This window comes from Heloderma suspectum, chromosome 5, assembly GCF_057233095.1.
Source record: "Heloderma suspectum isolate Gila_16-S chromosome 5, 16-S_ref, whole genome shotgun sequence".
In the NCBI taxonomy this organism is placed as follows: Eukaryota; Metazoa; Chordata; class Lepidosauria; order Squamata; family Helodermatidae; genus Heloderma; species Heloderma suspectum.
In genome coordinates this window covers 208,535,579-208,555,285 of record NC_139462.1, presented here as the reverse complement: position 1 = coordinate 208,555,285, position 19,707 = coordinate 208,535,579, and positions in this window count along the sequence as shown.

Genomic DNA, 19,707 nt, shown 5'->3' with positions numbered 1-19,707 from the left:
CCCCAAACGCAAAAAATGTGGTATTTTTGCAGCCCATGGCATTTTTCATGCCATGACCTCCCCATAAAATAGTGTGAAGAAACCACTGTGCTTGGGCAGCTGGGGGCATTTATTTTTGGTTGTTGGGGGTGCGGTCAGGATGACAAAGGCACTGAGGATGGGCTGCACCTGGGATATCCTGAGGAAGGCAGCTTGGGAGGGGAGTGGGGTGCTTCTCATTAGCATCTCCGAGGAATCGCTTTCCTGCACAAGATCTAGAAGGAGCTCAACCTCCTCTGAGCACCAGTAGGCACCGTGCCACTGCGCAGCCTCCATGGCAGGCAGTTGCAGGGGAAGAAGGAAGAGGGAGAGATGCCCAGATGACCTGATGCAATGACGCAGGGGAATCTGTAGCACCACCAAATGCACGCGTAGTGAATCATTGCAGAAAAGGAGCTGTCTTTCTGAGCGGTTTCCCACCACTGTGAAAAGGTAAAACACGGAACATGGCAAGACGGGGACGCCTGTATAAAAGAGCAGGACCCAATCCCGCAATGAAACCAGATGAGGGAAGTACTGGGATCATTGTGGATTTCTGCCCCCATGTGATGGAGCCCTAAGTCTTGGCTATTGGTTTTTATTGATAAGTTTTGTTTTCATTTATTTTAATTGGCAATTTCTGTTTTTATGGATTTCATTGAATGTGATTTAATGGATTTTTATTGTATCCATTTGTTCATTTCTTAAAACCTTGTACACCAGCTTGAGAGTGTTCTACCCTTAAAGGTGCCCTAGGAATAATTTTAGATAAATAGATAGATAGATAGATAGATAGATAGAATAAAGTTTCAACTGCCAGTCCACATGACTATTTACATTGAATGGGAGGGGGCACTGTTTTATTCTTTGCCTCAGGCTGCAAAATATATTGAGTCAGCCCTGACCCTGAATCACCCTCTCCTACAATTAGAATTGTGTGTGGCTTGAACACCTGAATAGAAGCTCTACAAAAATACTTGTCCTGGAACTTCTTGCCATTGGGGAGAAGTGGAGAACATGCAGCAATTCTTTTTAAATAAGGAAACACATATATAGAACCTGCATAGATTACAGCACCATCTTGTTATTTATAGTTTGCATTTTAAAATGTAACAGTTGATAATGGCATGGTGATTTGGAAAGAGGTAATGATGAATAAACTGTACCGTAAAGTTTTAAGCTACACTGGGGAGCATCATTATTGGTGAATGAGGATCAAAACAATGGCTGAGAGAAGAGACCCTCTTCTCGGTGGACAGGAATGTCTCTTCCCTTGTCTTTGAGGAAAGGTTTATGTTCTGGGTGAGGCTAAGGGCAAAAAGATTTATTAATGTTCTTCTTCTTCCTTATATTTCTAGATGTACTCCCCTGATTATGCCAGAAAGTCATGTTTGTTTGGACATTTGGAAAAGAGAAGCTATAATGGAAACAGAATGGAGGGAAAACAATTTTCATATGAACAATACTTGAATTCACATTTTTAAAAGAATGTCTTAAAGATTGCAGCCATATAAGACAAAGTTTTACACTGCACGAAATATGACAACTTTTAATGTTTTAAGAGCGCAGTCCTATGCATGTCTACCAGGAAATACGTCCCATTCAGCAAAATGGGGTTTATTCCCAGGAAAGTGTTTATAGGATTGCGATGTAAAGCTATTGTTTATATATTCCAAAAGGGCTGATTTGAGTTTTTAAAAAGTTGTCTGAATATACTGAGAATACACTTCCTTTTTGCCCTCTGTGAAGCCAGTTAGAATTTCAAACTGGAACGAATCAATAAAAATAAAGATGAAAATGCAGTCCACATGTTGTTGGTTTTTTAAAAAAATGAGCAAAGAGTGTTAACTGTGCATTCAGTTGACAAAAATGACACGTCTGCTCTGCTCTGCTGAGACAGGCTGGTGGGGAGGAAAAGCTGCAGCATTTGTTCATTTAAAGATAAGGATAACTCCCTGTGCAGAGCACCACAAGCAGAATGCAATGAGCATTCCATCCCCAAAAAGAATATATATTATTCTGCTCAGGTCACTTAAAGGCACTTCTTCTGAATTCTTTATGAGAATTCTCACTCGTCCTCATTCTGATTGGCAATCAGGGCTATGGTTCTGCATTTTTTGTGTCATGCAGAAGACAACTGGATCGGCACCAATAGCAACACTAGAAAAGTGGCAATGGCGACCATTTGAGTTTCGCCAAAGTCTTGGAATTAATTGAAGACAATATGCCACACTAATGGGCTACTTTGCTGCTCTTTATCTAAATACATGGATTGTTGTTGTTGTTGTTTCCATGTATTTAGAATTATTTATAATTCTTATTCTTATTATTGTTAGTAATAATAAGAATTCCATGCATTTAGATAAAGAGCAGCAAAGAAGCTCATTAGTGTGTCTTGTTGTTATTGTTGTCACTTAGATTTTGTAGGGCGCAATCCCATAGCTGCTAGTCAGTTCCTGAGGTCGGTTCCCTGAGAACCAACCTCCACCCTCTCCCACACTGCCTCATGGGCAGAAGGGATCAGCCCCGCACTCTTCAGTTTGTAAGAACAGCGAAAAGAGGGCGTTCCTGGGAGCAGGGAGGGTAGGGAGGGAGGAAGTGCCTTTTCGACGCTTCCTATGTGTCGTCCAGCATCCACTCCCCTGCTCTGACTTCCCCTGGCTAGACAGCCAAAATCGGCTATCTAGCCATGAATGCAGGGTGGCTGAAGTGCAGAGGGGAAGATCCCCTCCGTGCTGCTCCTACTCTGCATTGGATAGGCACTTGCCTCTGAGTTCGGAGGCGGCCACCTATCCCAGTAGGATTGCGCCCGGTCTGTTGCCTTTCTCTTTAAAAAAGACCCAAGAATGTGAGTCACACCTATCTGGAAGTTCTGAATGCAATTGTTTAGTCCATGTGCAGTTGGGCAGATTGGGTGCCAAGGAGCTGAACATTCATTCATTGATTTCATTTCTATTCTGTCCAATAGACAAAGCTGTTTGGGTGGTTAACAAAAATTAAAACCCCAAATACAACATAATACAAATATAACATAAACTCTTTAACTTGCAAATAAATAAATAAAATAATTTAAAATAATTTAAAACAGCTAAAACAGTTATAATACAATACTAGGACCTGATAAAACAGCTGACATTAAAAGCCCTATCATACTGTACGCCATCAAATACCTGGGAGTAGAGGTAAGGCTTAACCTAGTGCCAAAAAAATGACAATTTTGGCACCAGGCAGTCCTCTGGAGGGACAGCATTCCACAATTGGCTACTACAGAGAAGGCCCTCTCCCTTTTTCTTCTGAAGCTTCCTGGGAGGAGGCACTTGGGGGAAGGCTTCAGATGATGATTATAGTGTATGGCTAGGTTCACATCTGGAGAGGCGCTCTGTCAGGTATTGTCATCTTGAGCTGTGTAAGCCTTTATAGGTCAAAACGTAGCAACTTTAATTGGGTTTGGAAATGTGCAGGCAGGCAGTGCAAGTGGGTCAGAATTGATGCTACATGCTTAAACCTTCTGGCTCCCACAATCAACCTGGCTGCTGCATTTTGCACAAGCTGCAGCTTCTGAACCATCTTCAAGGGCAGTCCCACATGGAGCGCATTGCAGTAATCTAACTTGGAGGTTCCCAGGGCACAGACTACTGAAGCCAGGTTATTTCTGTCCAGATAGGGGCATAGCTGGGCCACCAGACAAAGCTAGTAGAAGGCATTCTGTGCCACTGAGGCAAACTGAGCCTCAGGTGACAATGATTACTCCCGGAGAACCCCCAAGCTATGAAACCAATTCTTTGGGGGAATGCAACCCCATCCAGAACTATCTGAACACCCTCCATCTACTCAGAAGAACCACCCACTAACAGCATCTTGGCATCGCGTCTGCACCGAGTTTCAGTTTATTAGCCCTCATCCAGTCCATTGCTCCAGCCAAGTGGTGATCTAGCACATTCACAGCCTCACTGTGAACAGCAATAATGTGGAGGTGGTAGGAAAAGCACATGGTTGGTTTTTTTGGGGTGGGGGGTTGGGGATGATTTCAAGGTGCTGATGTTTCTCTGAGGACCAGATCTGACTGCTTGTGTGCTTGCTTCTGTGACTAACAATGTAAATTCGAACTACATTAAAAAAAAGAAGAAGCCGTTACGATGACACAGATGTTGGTGAGGGCACAACAGTCAGATTGCACACAACTGTGTATGATCCAAGAGTTGTGAGCCAGCAAACATTGGTGACATTTGCAAAGGATTCTGGGGCACATGTCTCTGAGATAGTGTGATGCAGCTTTTTGGTGTGGTAAAACATCTTGGACTAGCAAGCCTGTTTCCACAATGTGGGGCATTCGGCAGTGGAGGCTGGTGGCTCCGATGTCACTGGGGTGGTGAATCTGCTCTGGGTTTCACTCGGAACCAGTCAGAATACTAAAGGAGCTATCCAAGGTGCGGAAGCACCTTGGATAGCTCCTTTAGAGCTCTGACTGAAATCCAGAGAGGATTCAATGCCCCAGTGTCATCGGCGCCACCAGCCTCCACTGCATTCAGCCACACTGCCTTCTGTTTCAAGTTTTGTCCCACAATAAAGGAAGTTAGAAATATTTCTTTCAAATTGAGGGCTGTAATCCTTGAGCTGTTGATAGCAGCCTATGGGCCTCCCCAAGCCACGCTATATTCCCCACACCCGTCCTGGGCATTCTGATGCAGGTTACAAGACAATCCATTTTGTGACTCAGCTGTTGAGAGAATCATATTCTGAAAATAAAATGCAGAGAGGCTCATTGGATGGACTCTGGGTTTTTTGCTTTTAATCTGAAGCGCAAAATAGCTCCTGCTCCAATTTCTTGTGCCGCTATCATTTATTTCCTCACCCATATCTTTAAATACAAGCTCTGGGGCTGATAGCTATATATTTTCAGAGAGCTCCAACAGTGACAGATGACTTTTACCTGCCTTTCACTATTTCCTTTCCAGAATTAGTATTCCAACTTGGTTTCAGTGCCTGTTTTCCTAAGCCAGACATACTAATATTGATACTTCCTTATTACTGCAATAATTTTCAGGAGACGAAGGAGCAAAAGAGGGGAGGGGGTCCTTGCTCAGGACAGGATCTGTGGAACTAAAGTGGAATATATATTCTTTTTGCCTTCAGCTTTGAAGCCTTGGAAAGTCCCATTATCCTGAATTAAATTGGCTTAGTCTAATGCATACAGATGGCAATACCTTGTGAAAGCTACAGCTGTCACATTTTTGTCCTCAGAGGGAAAGCAGTGGGGGAAAAGTGTTAGCTCTCTACATGTAACAAACAGCAGGCTTTCATAGCAGGAAGGTGACAGAAGGGGGCCTGATTTTGCAGAAGTTCATCGGCCTGGAATGGGACACGCTGCGGCACATTTTAAGTATTTCAAATGCAAATAATTTCCTCTGAGTTATTTTAGATGGGCACATTTCTAGAAAACACAGGAAAAACAAGAAGCAGGTTGCTGTAAAATATAAGTTGCTGTCTTTTACTGAACCAATTTCTGTCGGTGTAGAAACTTTTGAGTGAAACAGAGTTGGTCAGGCTGAATCTGAAGAAAGCGTTCTGTTTAATCTGCAAGCTTGCCAGTTCTTATCTAAGCAAAAATGTGTACAGTGGGGTGGAGTCTACAACCACCCTACCATTTGATCATTAAGGTGGAAAAGCCCAAAAGTCTGAAGAGGGGGCCTTGCCCTGAGGTCCCCTGCAAAGGCATTGGGCTTCCCCCCTGCAAAAAAAAAGTTTCCCCAGGAGCTACCCTTCACAGCAGGGGAGGGGTCTAATGGTTTTTAAAGCCTTCTTTTCAAATACATTCAAAAGCCTCGAAAGCCATGCTGGGAACTGGATGACTTTTTTCTGTCTATATGTGCATAGGATTGCGTCCTTAAGCAAATGTTTTAAAAGCATAGTGTTCCCCAATTATTTTCTTGCTGCAAAGCAATCACACTGCACCCCCCTAAGCACACTTTCAAAAGCTTTGGACATTTTTGAACTACTCTCAAACAAAATGCTTGCAGCCCCTGCACTGATAATTTCCAGTGCAAACAGTTCGCCTATCCCTAATTTAAATTCTGTTCATTTCAGTGGGACCGTAGCCCCAAAAAGTTTGTCTGATTTGGAGCCAAAAGGGTTAGCTGGTGCCACAAGAAAAACAGCCTGCCCTGCTTTTGATCGGCAGAAGAAGCTTTTCATGAAGATGAGATGTGCATCATGACCTGCTAATGCTTGCAAATCAAGATGCTGCTAAAGGCATAGGAGTAAGGATTGGCAAAGATGTGACTACCCAAGCTGGTTCTGAAATGTGTAGGTCTGACAGCTTGATTGCCATGCAAGTTGAATTATAAGTAAGTTCCATGATGCTTAGCAGGGTTTACTCCCATGAAAGCATGCTTAGGGGACTGCATTATGATTGCTTTGCAACAAGAAAATAAATGGGGGATCACTATGCATTAAAAAAACATCTGCTGTAAGGGTGCAATCCTACTCATGTTTAGACAGAAAAAGTGCTACAACTCCCATGCTCCCAGCATGAGAGTTGTAGGACTTTTTTTTCTTGGAGCTAAACATGCATAGGATCGTGCCCTTAGAACGTAATCTGGATGGGAGTCATAGGACTTCTTTCCTGTCTAAACATGTGTTGGATGTACCCTTAGAATGTAATCTAATTTGTGGTTGTAGTTTTAAAAGTGCTACAATACAAAGAACTCTCTATATTTGCATCATCTCTTGACACTTCTGGCTGACAGAAATTGGATATGAAGATACAGTATACTGCTTTAGAGAACTGGCTGAAAATCGGATTTTGGCTTCTTTTCTGTGAATCTTCCCCAAAGCAGATCCCCAGAGCATTCTTTGTTGTGGCTTTGGAGAGAAATCTTGTCCAACGACCAAACAGTATGACGAGAAATACAGCTGGTGTTGTATGAATGTCATGCTAAGTGAGCACAATTACAGTTCTGTTTAAATAAAGGTGATCTAATCTAGATTTTCCCCTAAAATTCCATCTGGGTTGGGTACAGTTTTGCTTAAACAAATGGATGAAATAGAGAACTCCTGTGCCGATATCTGAGACTGAAAAAAATCTATCAATGAAACTGGAGAAAACCACTCTCCCAAGCCATCATTTGTATTATACAATAATTCCCAAGCTGTCACGTGGGAACATGTTAAAGAGGCAATGGAGTGTAATGGGGACAGTCTGGACTAGTGTTGGGAAGGCTTTGGTTCAAATCTCTGCTCAACTATTTCACCGGATGATCTTTGGTCAGTCAAGTTATCTCAGCTGAACTGAGGGTAAATTGTGATAGAATGCCTGAATAGGGTTTCTGTTGTCCCTTTTGAGGTGAGCTTGAGCTTAGCCAAGAAAACAAGACTAAGTAGAGAGTCCTGACATTTTTTAAAAAAGAAAACTTAAATGGGAGAAAAAGACAGGCACATGAAGAATATGTTTTCACAGTTAATTTTTGTAAAAGAGGTGAAAAAACCCTGCCTAAGAATGACACCAGGACACACCATGTGGTTGCTGTCAGAAAATATGGCTGCTGTTCTCAGTCAGTTCTTATTTTTTCTGTTCAGTTTTTCTCTTGGAATAGCTCTCTGTGCTTGGCAATAATGAATTCTAAAACATTTGTTCATTGCCTGAGAAGCAGAACATTTAAAATGATGCAGCAAGCATGGCCTAGTTATTGAGCCACAATTTCATTTTGTTTTTATGCATAGTTACATTTCATTTTCTGTGTCTGTGAGGGAAAAAATAAACAGTCTCATAAAGGCTGGAATGAAGAAAACTTTTAATCCACCCATCCTAAATAAATGCAAGGCCTTGAGCAACAGGACCCCAATAGTAAATTGTTTCTAAATATTTCTATTGTGGTCTTATTTATAAACTCATTCATATAACCCTAGTATTCATTAACTCCACCCCCCCTCCATTTCCCTCCCTTTCTGTGTTCAACTGTAAGCATCATGGAACAGGAACCCAACAATGTTGTCCTATATAACTCTGTAAGGCATCATGTATAAATGAAATGATACTAACTGCTGTGGTATTTTGGAGAATGTTTCCAGGATGTTCTTTGAGTAATGAGGGAACAGTACTGGCTGGAATGTGGCCCAGGTTTCATGTGAAAAAACCCTTATGTGTGTACAGCTGTACATGTGTAGGGCCCTGTCTCATTCATGCTCTACCTATGGCCAACCGGCATGTCATCATCAGAAGAGGGCTATGAGCATGATCTTCTTCTCTCACTCATGCGTTTGATGAACATGTGAAGGACACTGTGTCTATAGCTGTTGGTTCATACAGATGTTGCCACCACAGCATCCTGGCCAGATGGTGCCAAAGACCCATTCAAGCTTCATACCGTTGTCATCTAAAACTGACCTTCAGTGTCTCTAATTTAAAGGCTATCAGGTTTTTTCATTACCTCCGTTCTACACCTCACGAGGCATCTGTAAGTTCTCATTAGTGCTAGAGATAAGTTCAAAGAACTGCTGGCTTTCATAATTTCAAATGGAGAGTGGCCATTGCTTCTTTGGCCCAGTATGATATCTTTTGCCTTGGTCTTCTGCCAGCAAAATCATAATGTTTTGATTATGATTCTGCTGCTGCTGCTGCAGTTGTTGTTGCATGAAGAAGATTTTTTTCTGTATAACTCAAAAACAGCTTCGCCACTTCGTGATTTTTAGTTGGTCTTAATAAAGAGATTATTGCTTGAGCAATAATATTGTTAGTTTCTGACATAGGTGCAATCCATTCCTTCTTTCTTTTAGTCCGGGGTGGGCAACTTGCGGCCCTAGGGCCATATGTGGCTCTTGGCCTAATTTCATGCAGCCCCCAAACTACTTTCAAAAGCCATCTGCAAGTAATCAGTTCAGACTTTGGGCAAACTGCCCTTCCCATGGCAGCCTGCTGGATGGGGTGGTGGGGGGGGGGAGAGATTTCAGCTCTGGCTCTTCCCGTTGCCATTAGGATAGCCAGTCCCTGAAAGATTATCCCCCAAGAGAATGCAGTCCTCAAAAGAAAAAAGGTCCCCCATCCCTGCTTAAAGTTCAATTTCTTTCTGACTGAGGTAGTCACAGTGCAAGAGAGGGACCACAGCTCAGTGGCACTGCACATTCTTTGCATGTAGGAGGTCCCAGGTTCAATCCCTGGCATTTCTAGACCAGGGAAACACAGTCAGGGTAGAGAGAGAAAATAGTCTGACCTGCTTTAAGGCAACGTCTTAGTTCTAGGGGTTATATGATACAAATGATCAAAGAAACAAGGAAGTGTGTGGCTGGGAACATACTAGAATTCCTTGTGCATGTATGCAGGGATTCTTACATTGGGAACAATGGTTTCCATTGACTAATTTCAGTCCCATTGATTTTAGTGGGTCTTCTCTAGGTATGACTAAGTCTGGATCCAACCCTATAAGTTAGTGGTAACAATCTCTGCTCCCCCCCCTCATTTTTAAAAAAAGGTAAGTTCATAACTGTAGCTCCTTCATATAGAGCTGTACTGTCTCTGCCTACTGTCACAAATCAGATCAATGCCTGAGGAAAGGCTTAGCAATTTTCCCCAGTGTTATTTCCATTATACCAGCAGGATCAGGCAAATGGAAACTTCCTTTGTTTTTGCAGTTACGTGTTTCCAGGTACTTCTAGTCTGCAAGCTGTCTTGTAAATAGCAGCTACATGTGTTTTGAAGCAGCCTTCAATTTAAAGCGGCGGGAGGCAGTAATTAAATTTAATAGAAACCATGTCTGTGAGGCTTAGGGTCAAAAAATCTTTAAATCCATCTACTCCTCTGCTTCTTTTCTTCAGCTGATGGAAAGCAGCACTAGGGCTAGTCCAATAAGGACTTGCATTAAATCTTTTTGTAGGTAAGTGAGATTAGAGAGATTATTCTATTTGCCCTTTTTATTGCAGTCTTATTGGCATTTTTTCTATTTTGATTGGTTATTTGACCCTTCAATATGCGTGCAGTAATCTTTCGGAATATCAGTTGTTCTGTAGATTTCTAGATTAATTGAATGGAGAACACCCATTACCCATGACGTGTTACAGGTAATTTTGGCTCATCTTTTCAGCAATGGAATGATTCAGTTTGGATAGACAAAATGGATGGAACGGCCTGGTGATGTATTCCAGGGTGCACAGGTGTGGGAGGAAATAAGTGTGACTATTTGATCACAGGTCATGCCAAGGAGCATTATCAAGTATGTCCAAGATTTCTTTCTATATGGAATTTGGTAATATATACTCTGGTCATGCTGCCATGTCCCACAGGGATGAATTCCACAATGTTGCATTGAGCCAGGCAGATAGAAATGTCACAAATGTACAGTTCAGTGCACCTTGAGCAATTGCACAGAACCTATTTTGTATTTAATTCCCATCACAGCAACTGCATGTTCTTTGCTTCTGGACTTCCCAATAAACAATGCATTCTCCTTTCCAACTCCCTCTTTCCAGTTCCCATGAAAACAGTGTAGTCAATAGGGATATATGAATCTGTCCATTTTGATTACTTTCTGTTACTCATTTTTCCAATCTTAAATTTGGTTCATTCTGAACTGTTAGAATATTACTAATCTTAAGTCCTGGCTTGAACCAGGAAAAGCAAGAACATTCCTGGCCAGAACCCTGAGAAAAAGCTTCTGGCAAAGGGTAGCAAACCCCATGCCATGCTGTGGGATCCTGAAGTTTTCTGTGGTCATCATGTCTTCATATTATGCTCTCATGAGCCATCCAAACAGCAAGGTCCTTCCAGCAAGCACACACTAGTGGGTATAGGTCACAGAGAAACTAAAGCCTTATTCAAGAGTTCTGAACCTGAATAGGGCAAATGCATGAGGAGAAGGAGCGCTTCAGCCCTTGGGTGGTCAATGCTAGGTAGAGAAGTGAGCAAGTGGCAGTAAGGTCTTGGAGGACAGGGCTATGTGTGCCACATGGTTTGCCCTATACCTCCCTAAACTAGCCTTCTCCCTTCAGTTGTGGTGAAGGATGCAGCTCCATCATCCGGGCTTTCAATTGCCAGTCTGGTCAGCTTCTCTGCTTGGAGTGTATTCTTCACTTCAAGCAGCAATATGTCTTGGGCCGGCTCTGTCTGAAACGTGGTTGTAGAGTTAGCACAATGCCTGATGCAGGGAATCCAGATGGCATTTCTATGTACCCTGATGCTGGGAAAGACTGAAGGCAAAAGGAGAAGGGGATGGCAGAGGATGAGATGGCTAGATAGCATCACCGTTGCAATGAATATGGACTTGAGCATGCTCCGGGAGATAGCACAGGACAGGAAGGCCTGGCGTGCTATGGTTCATGGGGTCACGAAGAGTGTGACACAACTGAACAACTGAACAACAACAATGTAATAATGGACAAATTGCTGCCCTTGAGTGATGCTCTCAAATCTGTCACATGAGTAAGGGCACTTTTGCATAATAGTAGGGCCGGTCCTTATTGTGCTATCCTCTGATTCACAAAGCCTTTCATGGAAGCAATTTCATACCAAAGACCATCTCTTTCCAGAGGCCTTTGCTTAGTCTTGCCTTGCTTTGAAATTCTGAATGTGATGCACTAAGCTGATCCATAACATAACCAATAGAGGCTGTTGGCTCTGATTTTGGTGGGGCTGTGAATCCATTCCAGGTTTCAGTCAGAACCAACTAGAATTCTAAAGGACCTATCCAAGGTGCGGAACCTGTTTTGGGCTAGGGTCCAGCACCTTGCATAGCTCCTTCAGAGTTCTGGCTGGTTCTGACTGAAACCCGGATGGATTTACAGCCCCACTTTGGAGGGGCTCCACCAGCCTCAACTGAACACAACCTATAATTCATCAGTCTCCATCCCTGTATGCTTTTCTCCTCTTTAGGCTGCTGTTGACTCTTCCTACTACAATCTCCCAACTCTTGACAATTCCTTCCAACATAGGACTTTATGAAGTTGACTTTGACCATTAGCCCAGTTGTGATTCCCAGTGACTCTCCCAGATCTTGGGCAGAGCTCTTTCCTGGTGTTGCTACCTGTGATCCATCTAACTGGAGATGCTAGAACTGAACTTGGAACCTTGTGCATACAAAGCATCTACTTTGCCACTGAGCTTCCAAGAAATGACCATGCTTGGTGGAGGATCATCAGTTATCACTCTAGATGTCACATGACTCCAATGAAACTGAGTCACTTTCCCCTCCTCCATCATTGCATCCATTTTCCTCTTTTCTCTTTTCTCCTACATGAGTATGGTTGGTCAATGTCTCTGCGAGATATTACTGGTCCTAACATCAAAGAACCTGACTGGGTCTTAAGCAGGAAGTGCATTTAGAATAGAAACAACTCAAATTAATCCCCCTCCCATCTCTTTTCCCATTTCTTTTATAGTTCCAACTTGTATGCTTCTGCTGCATCAGTAAGTAGCTGCACAAAGCATGTGACAGTATCAAGAGGAGGAAACATGGTGTGGAGAGGCAAAATTAATGGGCTCCATGGCAAACTCTTTTTAAGGTGAATCCCACTTTGTAATACAGCACACCCTTCTCAATTAGTCTCTTTTCAGATCCAAAAGGGGAGTTTGTGTGCCATGTGGTGAAGTGTGCATTAAAAATGACTCTCTTACTCAGGAAGATCAGTATAGCTGATAGTCAGACTACAACTACCCTGTATGACAGATCATTGTATATTAGAAAGTATTATAGAAGCAGTTCACTGTACTTTCATGTTTGTGCTTTCTTTAACAGAAGAAGAAGTTTCTTGGTTATTGGTTAGCAAAGTGGAAGGTATTTCAGTCACTTTTGTTAGGAGCCCTAATAAAAAAAGTGCTGCTTGCTATCTTGTATGGGTTTGTGCTTTTTCTCTCTCTCCTGCAGATCAGATCATTAGCGAGGCATGTGACTGGCAGACAGTACCACTTCCTATTTCTTGCTCTCCATGGTAATTATCATTCCCATCGCAAAGGTTACAATTCTGACTTCCCGACCGAGTGCAACCAAGACCTCTTCATAATAAATGCCGCACAGTGGAATCTCAACTAGAGCAGGTGAATGGAGCAATCCTTATAATCGGAGTTGTGGTAAAGTCTTATCAAAAGAAAAAAAACAAAACCTGAGTGAAACTACCCACTTCCTTGCCAGCAGGAGACCGAGGGAATACAAAGCTTTAAAATGTAAAGAGAAGAAAGCAAAATCTGACCATTTAGCCTGTCTACTGCACAGTTTTTCAGAGTGGGATGCCAAGCTCCCCCAGGGAAGAAAGTTCAGGGAAGCTACTATTAGTGGAGATTTCAGGAGAGATGCAGTCTGGAAGTCAACACACCATTACTCGGCTATACATATGTGTGAGAGCCAGAGTGGTTATGGCTAGGTGACAAAAGGTGAGTGTTTCAGGAATCGAGCCCGCCTTGCGTCTTGAACTGGTGAGGTGGGATTTCAGCTTGCATATCACTTCAAATAGGCCCCAGCGGCAGCGAGTCAGGTAAGGGCCTGCAGGGCTGGCCCTAGCATTAGGCAGAGTTAGGCAACCATAGGGTGGCCACTGATGCAGGACAAAAGAGGACACAGGTTTGCATACTATTTGCAAATATGCTAACTTATGTGGATAGAGGTATGTTTAGAAATTATCACTACAGTTTAAATAGAGATCCAATGCATGTCACCACAGGGGAGGAGACAGGGACCAGGTGACCTGTGTGCCTGTGCAGTCTGCTATCCAGATGCTAAATGACGACAGGCAGTTAGCATCCAAGGTTCCCTCCTCTTCCTTCTTATAGTTCTTTATCTTTAAAGTGGACTTGAACTGGACAGCCCTTCAAACAGAGGACTGTCCTCTGTAAAGTAGGGCACCTGGCAACCCTAAGTGGGGGCTCAGATGTCAGTAGGGCAGTGAATCTGTTCTGGGTTTCAGCCAGAATGCTGAAGGAGCGATCCAAGGTGCTGAACCTAATTTGGGTTTAGGTTCAGCACCCTGGACAGCTCTTTTAGAGTTCTGACTGATTCTGATTGAAACCCAGAGTGGGTTCACTGCTCCACTGACACTGGAGTCACCAGCCTCCACTGGTGTCCACCTATGGAAGTGAATGCTGGGGGAAAGGGGGAGCAGTCCCCTCCCCACTCATGAGCCTCCCTGTGGCATTCCTACCTGGGTCCCACCTTTCCCCCAGCCTCCACCTCTGAAACTGAGAAACAAACAAACCCCTCAGGAAACTCCTGCTTTCACCTGGATCAGTTGTTCCCACTGACACCCAAGCTTCAGCCCTTTCAAAACTCAAAATGCTCAATTGTTTCCCTCCACCCACTACAGGAGAAGTAACAAGGAAATAGACTTAATAGTGGTAGCATAACAGTTCAATCAACACACGGGAGTCTGTATTAAAACAACAGCAACAACAACAAACCCAGATAAAATCTTTGTAACCCAAGGGGTTAGATGTCATTATTATTTAGTAATGCATGGTCCTAACATCCCTACCTACTCTACCCCTTCTAAAAACCTATACACCCACCCCCCTTTCTAACTAGATGTTGCTTCCACAAACCCTAAGGCCCAATCTGACTTCTGTCAGTTTCTGCCTTTTATAAACCTACTCTCCTCCCACACACACAAGCCGCTCCCACCTTGCACTCACTCACTACCAAACAGTGAACCCTATCTTACCTGGGTCACATTTAACAATGAAAACACATACATTAAAATAATAGGCATACGTTATGCTCCCCCATGGCTATTCCTATCATACTGAGTCGCTGCATCCCATGGTGGTAATGTTTGCTTGTTGCTGGCCTGGCTTTCTGAAGAAAGAAGGCCTTGGGGGAGAGTGAAGTCCCAAGCTGCATTCTGAAAGGGCATAGACTCAGGAGGTCTATAATGTGACTTTTTCGGGGGGGGGGGATGTGTAAATTGGCTCTGTAGCACCTTTTCGGTGGGATATTAATTCATGATTCTTTTTTTCTGTATTGCATGTTCAAGGTAAAGTATCCCACCCATTTTATAACACCTTCAAATAAACTCCAACTTCAAATAAACTCCTGAAATAAATAAATAAACTTTATTTGAAGTTTATTTGAAATAAACTTCAAATAAACTCCTAGTATACATTAGCGGTATTGGCCACATCTCTTTAAATAGGCATAAGCAGGGACACATGGGGTTGAAGTGAAATTGCTGGAGGGAGTGAAATGGGCAAAGTCTAAAATGAAGTTAACATGCTCTCTGACAACTTAGCAAACCAACAACTGCATCCCAGTGGGGGGTGGGGGTGGCGCAAGGGAAATAGTGGGATAATCTGCTGCCACCCATCTCATTGTTTGCTGTCTTAGGTGGCCGCCTCACTCTGCCTCATAGAAGCTTGGCCCTGGAATAGTCAGACTGGGTATAAAGCATATTCCAACATCTGAGGTAATGTAGAGTCCTGGGAATTTTTATATCAAAGCAGAGCATGGGATTAGCTCTCTGGTGTCACCTGACTGCACAGGCCAGGAAGATTCTGAGCTGCTGTGGAGGTCCCTTCCCTGACCCAGAGCTCCCTTCCCTGACCAGCAGCCCTGGTGATGCAGGGAGCCAGGACTGATCACAATGTCCAAGCCCCATGGCACCCGAAAGCAGTCTTATTGATGAGCTGATCAGCAGTTGTCTTTGGATCTGGATCTACAGACTAAAGGTGTACGAACCCCACTTACCAGTCTGCTCCGGGGTCCGCTGGGGGGGAGGTGATCTGTCCCTCCCCCCAGAATCCTCCCTGGCTGGTTCTGTTCCACAGCGAGTCTGCAGAGCTGCGGCAGGGCTGTCTGCAGCCGGACTTCTGTCCGCTGCCGGGCTGCGGCTGCGGCTGCAAATGGTGTCCGGCGTAGGGGACTCCATTTGTGTCCCTGTTCTTTTTGTGATTGGCTACGTAAATATTTATGTAGCCAATCACGGCAAAGGGCAGGGATGCAAATGGCGTCTGCTATGCTGGATGCCATTTGCGTCCGCAGATGGCTGTGGAATGAAGAGGACGGACCCGGACCGGCTGGCACCAGGTAAGGTCCATCCCGACCTTAGTTCGTGGGATGGTGGTGGGGAACAGTCCATTCCACCATGGTCTCCAATGAGTCCGTGGCGGATTTCTCCACCATCCCTACTACAGACTCGGGTTCAGAGGAAGGCAATGAAGATGATCAGAGGACTGGAAACAAAGCCCTGTGAGGAGAGACTGAAAGAACTGGGCATGCTTAGCCTTGAGAAGAGAAGACTGAGGGGAGATGTGCTAGCACTCTCCAGGACTTGAAAGGTTGTTACAGAGAGGAAGGCCAGGATCTCTTCTCGATCATCCCAGAATGCAGGACATGGAATAATGGGCTCCAGTTACAGGAAGCCCAATTCCAGCTGAACATCAGGAAAAACTTCCTGACTGTTAGAGCAATATGATAGTGGAACCCATTACCTAGGGAGGTAGTGGGCTCTCCCACACAGGAGGCATTCAAGATGAGGCTGGACAGCCATCTGTCGGGGATGCTTTGACTTGGATTTCTGCACTGCACAGGGGGTTGGACTTGATGGCATTATAGGCCCCTTCCAACCCTACTATTCCATGATTCTATGATTCTTGCAGGGTGCCAAAACTTAAGCTTCTTGCTAGGGCAGCCACTTATGAATTGCCCCCCCAAGAGGAAGTGGGTCACCCAAAAAGAGGACAAAAGAAAGAGGACATAAATTTGCATGAAATTTGCATATGCTAATTTATAGGTAGCATTGCAAATTCAGAAATCATCGTTATAATTTAGTACATCTCACCATAGTGTGGTAGAATCATAGAATCATAGAATAGTAGGGTTGGGCTGTGTTAGAAACACCAGGCATATGCCTATCAGTCTTGAGCTGCAATCCTGCCCCTTCAGCCTGTACTTCGCCTTTGCCAGGGGGGTCATAGACGCTCTTTTGGGAGAAGACTTAGCCAAAGTAGGAATTGAGCACTTCTGCCTTTTCTTTGTCATCTCTTATAATTTTGCCATCCTTATTTAATAGTTGAACCACCATTTCTTTCCTCTGACTTTTACTATGTACGTATCTGATTCTGAAGAAAGCCTTTTTGTTGCTTTTAGCTTCCCTCGCTAACCTCAGCTCATTCTCAGCTTTAGCCTTCCTGATGCCATCCCTGAAATTCTGTGCTACCTGCCTGTACTCTTCATTTGTTCCTTGTCCTTCCTTCCACTGCCTATATGTGTGCTTTTTTGTCCTCTAAGCTTTTTGTGAAGCCACACTGGCTTCTTCTGTTGTCTTCCACCTTTTTTTTTCTTGTTGGAATTGTTTGTAATTGTGCCTTGAGAATTTCCCTTTTTAAAAACTCCCAACCATCTTGGACTCCTTTTCTCATTAGAGTCACTTGCCATGGGACCTTACTTATCATTGCTCTGAGTTTATTAAAACTGGCTTTCCTAAAATCCAGGGTACGCATTTGACTACACTCGGCTTTTGCTTCCCTTAGAACCAAGAACTCAAGTACAACATGGTCGATTTCTACTATATCATGCTTCCTTGAAACATTGGCTATTTGCTTTTCAAAAGTTTCATCCTTGTCTTGCCCTTGATTGGGTGGCTGGTAGTAGACACCAACCACCATGTTCCTTTTATTCTTTGCTCCATTTATTTTAACCCAGATGCTCTCAATGGGGCTACCAAGCTCATCCTCCTGTATTTCTGTGCAGAGATATGTATTTTTCATATATAGTGCAACCCCACCTCCCTTTCTGTTCCTCCTGTTCTTTTTGAACACGTCATATCCTTCAATTGCTGTATTCCAGTCATGAAAGTCATCCCACCAAGTCTCAGTTACACCTATCAAGTCATAATTTCCCTACTGTATTAAGAGTTCAAGTTCATTCTGTTTGTTTCCCATACTCTGGGCATTAGTATATAGACATCGAAGACCATGTGCTTCATGGTCTGGCTTTCTTCCTACATGTTTGTGAAGACTATTATTGGGCGCTATTAGGACTGTTCTCTCTGTTGCGGTGCATGACCCTTCGTCCATTGTTACCCCCAACTTTACATCTCCATTCTCCATAGGATTCAGTTTAAAGCCCTCCTGATGAAGTTCTTCATACTGTGGCCAAACACATTCTTCCCAGCATTTGTGAGGTGCAACATGTCCCTTGCCAACAGTCCATCTTCCAGGAAGTATAGCCCCTAGTCCCAGAATCCAAATCTCTCTCGTCGGCACCACTTTCATAGCCAGTCATTCACCCGGAGTATTTTTCTTTCCCTTTCTATCCCTCTTCTAACTATTGGAAGGATGGATGAGAAAATTATCTGGGCCCCAAAGTTCTTGAGTTTCCTTCCCAAAGCTTCAAAGTCTGATGTGATTTCTTCACAGCTCTGCTTGGCAGTATCATTTGTTCCCATATGGATGAGAAGAAAGGGATACCTGTCAGCAAGCAACCCTTCAGTCACATCTCTAATCCATCCTTCCAGGAGACAGCATACCTGGAGAGTCCACGGGTCTTCACGACATACTTGGGTTTCTCGATCTCACGCAGCAAGGAGCCTCCCACTACTACTGCTGTTCTCTTCTTCTTGTTGTAGGCCTGGGTTTCATTGCCTCTGCTTGACTAACCTTCAGCCTCTTGCTCGCTCTCATGTGGGGTCCCCTGTAATTCTTCCTCTGGGGGCTGTCCTCCAGTAGACTGTAATCAGTTGACCTATGTGCCTTGCTCAGTCTGCTGTATATAGGGTTGTTGCGGGAGCCCACTGGGTCTGGGAGGTTGGCAGACTCACCTGTGCTTGGCCTTCTGGACCCCATTTGCCAGGCCGTGGGGCTCTGATGGACCTGCCCGCCGAGCGCCCTAGAGCTTGGCAGCCCCTGGGCTCTGCTTGCCCCTTGCTGCGAGCTGCCAACCCGCGTCGACAGTGCTGCTGCTTCCTTCTCCCCCTTCCAGCTTGACTACTGCAGCGGCAGGAGCGCCAGTGGGACAGGAGGGTGACAAGAGGGGCTTTCCTCTTGTCATCCTCCTGCCCCACTGAAGCCGCCACAGTAGCTGGGAAGTGGGGAAGAGGAGAGGCGAGCAGTGCTCCCTTCTCCTCCTCCCCCCACCCTGGCTACCATGGTAGCAGCAGTGCTGGCAGGGCAGGAGGACTTCCTGGGCCCATCCGCTTGCGCGCATCCTTCCTCACCCATCCTTCCTCACCCGTCCTCCTTCGCGGCTGCCATTTTAGCACAAGATGTGGGCCCTTGTTTTTTGTAAGTCTATTGTTGTGAAGGGTTGTCAAGCTCTCCACGGGCTCGCACAGCCCGACTCGGCTGGGCGAGCAGCGGTGGTGGCTTCTGGCATGCCCACTGAGCGCAGAAGCAGTGGCATCCATCTCTAGCTGTACAGGTGTTCTTGATGGACAACTTCAAGCTCCCTGGTGCTCTCTCTTCTGATGGTTCTTTATCTTTAATCGTTATCATTATCTTTTAACATGTATCTTTACCTTTAACTGGACAGCCCTTCAAACTGAGGATGCTTTCAAAGTAGAGGACAGGGGATGACTGTGACCAGGTGACCTGTTCAGGGCATAGTGGTCCCAGGGCATAGTCTGAAGGCACATTCAGCCTTCAGAGACAGCCACCTTGCTGAAGCTAAGCAGGTTTGGGTCTGGTCTGTGCTTGGAGGGGAGACCAACTGGGAACCACATGTAGCCACCTTGAGTTCCATGATGGAAGAAAGGCGGGATATAAATGAAATACATACTCACATA